The sequence below is a fragment of the Bubalus bubalis genome, chromosome 14 (genome assembly GCF_019923935.1).
Source record: "Bubalus bubalis isolate 160015118507 breed Murrah chromosome 14, NDDB_SH_1, whole genome shotgun sequence".
In the NCBI taxonomy this organism is placed as follows: domain Eukaryota; kingdom Metazoa; phylum Chordata; class Mammalia; order Artiodactyla; family Bovidae; genus Bubalus; species Bubalus bubalis.
Genome location: NC_059170.1, coordinates 18,725,932 through 18,730,480, shown reverse-complemented (window position 1 = coordinate 18,730,480; position 4,549 = coordinate 18,725,932). Strand labels below are relative to the sequence as shown.

Sequence of the window (4,549 nt, the reverse complement as noted above, 5' to 3'; positions counted from 1 at the left end):
CACCAACACACATACACACACACAAACACACGGGGCCTCACAGAGCCCTCAGCACGGGCTCTCGCGAGAAGCACCTCCTAATTCCAGTCCGGAGCAGCGGAAATATCGCGAGATTTAAGCATCGGCCCCCAGCGACTATGGCCCAATCTCGCGCAATGATTGCGCCACAGATATTCCCATCCCCCACTCAGAAAGGCGCCTTTGAGTCCATACTCCTGATCAGCGTCCACATCTCGCGAGATCGCGCAAGCTGCTAGCGCAAAGACAGTTGGTACACGTACTGTCAATCTTCCAGAAAACTCATCACTGAATGGAGTTCAGTGGTCGCCGCCTCCTCGTGGCCACCGCCCCAGAGCTATCAGAAGGTTTCTGAGATGACGGCTGCCCCCTCCCCCAGGCCTCCCACCCAGGTGTCTGTCAAGGTCGCTGTAAACCAATCTAGTCCATATGGCTCTAGAATAAAACGAAAAGGCTCTTATACAGATTATCTGCCAAGGGTGAAGACGGAGTGAACAGCAAGCAAGAGAGAAGATGAAAAGAGACGTTCAGGGGTAGGGGGCTAAGAGTGTGAAACAAAAAGATTTCTCGGCCTGTGGAGCCAGTGGACCAGGCACCGTGTTGGCTGCCTAGCTTCAAAATACCCTTGGAAGCAGTGGGCAAAGGCAAAGAGAAGGTGAAAAAACACTGCATCCCTAGGCGTGGTCCAGTTCTGTGCCCCTCGAATTTATAATCTGACCTTGTGTGGGGGTTGCTATTGTTTTTTCAGAAATGTACCCCATTCCCCTGGGTATGTACTCAATGGACATGAAGCCGAGCAAAGTGAAGGACAAGGAAACCTGCATTTTATGGGCTCGCAAAAAGCTGGACACGACTTAGCCAGTGAACAGTAATCCCCCTGGGACTTGGCTCCTTGTCCCTGAAGTCTCCCAGATGCATGGCAGTTACAACGTACAGTCACCACTTGTTCTTTGGTCTACACGGTGAAAAAGCGGAGAGCACAGAGGTCATTGTCTACAAGACTTTAAGATAAAAATGGTTGAAAAAATTTAGAGAGAAAAAAATTAAAAACAAAAAAATCTTGAGAGAAAATCTAGAAGTCTGTTGGCAGCTTAATGATTGACTGCAAAGCTTTGAGATGAGTTTGTCTAGCTGCTTCAATACTGTGACCTTGGACAAGTAAATGAACCTACCCTCCATTTCTTCCTGTGAAGAAGAGTATAATTACTAAACTTCTTATTAGTGAGGAAGGCCAGTAATGCTCACTAGTGAACTGTCAGCACTTAGCCAGATGCGCAGGTAGAAACTCATTAAATCAATGAATGGATGAATGAAGGCCTAATAGGAGTATAGAAAGGATTGAATGAGGTAATAGCCTCTTTTGCCATGTAAAATGCCTGGCAAATATTTAATCCTCAAAAACGTTAACTTCTATTATCTCTAAATAAAATATTTAGAGGAAATCTTGGTGTAAAGAGGCTTTGCATTTCAGATTAACTTTGCACTTAGGTGTTTCTTTTAGAGAATTAATAGATTTTGCATAATTAGTAATATTCCCTTAACTTCTTTTCCTGAAAACTCAGATGTTTTTCATTTTTTGAATGTTGAAAATCATCACATTATATTGAAACACAATTATTTTAGAAAAGACAAGCTAACCTTTGCCTTTGTTTTTCCCTTTAATTCTAGTGTTGTGACTTGTTAATTGTGAAAATATTAAAACATAGATGGTGGTCCCTACTTAATTTTGTTTGTTTGGGAATATGACTGCACAGAATCTGACTTTAATCTCTAGACTTCTTATTTGAGAAGAGAAATATTTTAAGCTCTCAGTTACTTGAGTATTGCTGCTGCTGCTAAGTCGCTTCAGTAGTGTCTGAATCTGTGCGACCCCATAGACGGCAGCCCACCAGGCTCCACCGTCCCTGGGATTCTCCAGGCAAGAACACTGGAGTGGGTTGCCATTTCCTTCTCCAATGCATGAAAGTGAAGTCACTCAGTTGCGTCTGACTCTTTGCGACCCCATGGACTGCAGCCTATCAGGCTCCTCCGTCCATGGGATTTTCCAGGCAAGAGTTCTGGAGTGGGTTGCCATTGCCTTCTCCGTACTTGAGTATTGAATATCCCTTAAATTGTTTTCTGTCCCAGAATGATCAGAGTGAACCTGGCAATTTAGCACACAAACAAGAAACACCAACTGGAAAACTCAGTCTCTAAAATGAAAGTATTTTTATGTATTTAAAAAAATATTAAAAATATGATATGCTTTTTATTCACCATGCAAAACTCTCACTCTGTCTGGCTCATGGACTCCTTCCCCTTTCATCATTACGTTCTCAATTCTTTTGCCTCGAAGTTAATTGGGTTAAATCATCGCCACCAAGAATATCATTCTATCTTAAAACTTGTGAAGAGATGACCATAGGCTAACTAAGGGCCTGGGATAAAGAAGGTAGCAGATGTTATGCTTAGAGAATTTGGCTGATAATTAAATATATTTTGCCAGTGTGAGTTTTTTAACATTCATGTATGACTTCTATGGACAGAAGATGCTATTTTTCATACTTGCATTTTAAAAGTTAACATTCAATGTATAGAATAAGTGCATTTTAATCTAGTTTCCTTGAGACTAAGACTGACTTAGAAAATTTGTTTTATTTATAAATCTAACTAGAATATTAGAATCATCTTCACTTTTTCTGTTAATATTGTGTTGAATTCAAATTGAATGGACTAAACTCCCTTCAAAAAATCAGTCCCATTTATGTTAGATAAATGTCCTCAAATTTAGTATGCTTTTGTCAGTTTAACATGGTGTTTTTTTTTAATGTGTTATTTTTGAGTGCTTTAAAACTTTTACAAGTATATAAACTCTTCTAAACCTAAAAAATTAAAATCACAAATATGGTGTTTTAAATTTTCTTAAAATATTCTAATGTAGTCTTATACTTTTCCAATTAAAATGACAAATCTCGTCAGTTACTTAATCATATTTTTTTACCTGAATTTCTAGTACCTCAAGTTCCTTTAAACATTACAATTTAAATACAGAAATGTATAAAGTAGATTTCACTGGTGGCTCAGATGGTAAAGAATCCACCTGCAATGCAGGAGACCTGAATAGATCTCTGGGTCAGGAAGGTCCCCTGGAGAAGAGAATGGCTACCAACTCCAATATTCTTGCCTGGAGAATTCCCTGGACAGAAGAGCCTTGCAGGCTGCAGTCCTTGGGGTCACAAAGAATCAGACACAACTGAGTGACTAACATATAACATATATATGTACAAAGCATTCTTAATATGAAAGTTTTAAGTCTTTAAATTGAAATTTCCCTGTATAAAAAGATGCTTATAACAGAAAGGTTTTATTATCTCAAAAAATTTTGATATTAACATTCCAAAAGAATTCAGATATTATCTCAGAGGACCAAGGTTTCTGATTGGCCAGAGTTTCTGACCTGAACCAACAACTGTTTGCATGCTTTACCTGGCAGATTCCAGCAATTGTTGAGCCTCTGGGGACACTGTGAACTTTCTTTTTTCCCTCTAAGTCTCTGTAACAATGAGAAACTTAATCCCATTTCACACTAGTGGAGGTAATTTTGCCAGCCTTATGACTTTTGCCTGATTTGGGAGGATCAAATCATCCCCCTCCACCCTCATTTGGACTTGATTGTATAATCAATCTACTTAAAGATTGAATTTGGCATTGATTTCACATACTTGCCTGACTACTGGCCATAATGTCAGGGGCAGTGTAGTGACATATCCAAAAGGAATTTGCATAAATTCGTCCTTAAGAGCTGTTTCATGGGTATATCAACAGCCACTTATTTGTCCATCTGTCCATCCCATGATAAAAAAGATTATGCAAGATACTATTTATTTCTTGGCCACACCACCCAGCTTGTGGGATCTCAGTTCCCTGATCAGAGATTGAATGTGGAATTCTAACTACTAGGGCACAAGGGAACTCCCTCAAAAAACTATTTAAAAAACAAACATTATTTTAGATTAAACATAAAAATGGCAAAAATTTAATAAGCTATAACAAATGTAGAACATTCCTTTAATAGTATGTTGTTCTAGATTCACTATATATTGATTCAAAACTTTTATAGGTTATACTACATTTATAGTTATTATAAAATATTTGCTATATGGCCTATGCTGTACAATATATCCTGATAGCTTATTTTATAAAGAACAGCTAGTACCTCTTAATAGCCCTGTTTTGCCCCTCCCCTTTTGTTTTTGGCTGCCCTGGGTCTTCCTTTAGCTGCATGAGCTCCTCCTGATGTGGTGCATGGGTTCTGGTTGCAAGAACTTAGTTGCCCCCTCACATGTGGCATCTTAGTTCCCCAACCAGGGATAGAACCCAGGCCCCCTGCATTGGAAGGCAGATTCTTAACCACTGGACCACCAGGGACATCCCTTGTCCCCTTTTCTTTTAGAGTTTTATCTGTGAAATGTGCCATTTACTGATTCATTCTGTGCTTAGTACCTTTTGAATTTTTGGTACTCAGTGGACAATTTGTGAGAACCAAATAAAT

At 39.2% G+C, this 4,549-nt stretch overlaps 1 long non-coding RNA gene across 1 annotated transcript; it reads left to right on the top strand.

Moving 5' to 3' along the window:
- The first annotated feature begins 175 nt into the window (after positions 1 to 175).
- On the top strand, positions 176 to 988 carry LOC123329175. The gene is made up of 2 exons (XR_006544414.1): positions 176 to 673; positions 767 to 988. It is a non-coding gene; the product is annotated as an uncharacterized LOC123329175 (long non-coding RNA).
- Positions 989 to 4,549: the final 3,561 nt, after the last annotated feature.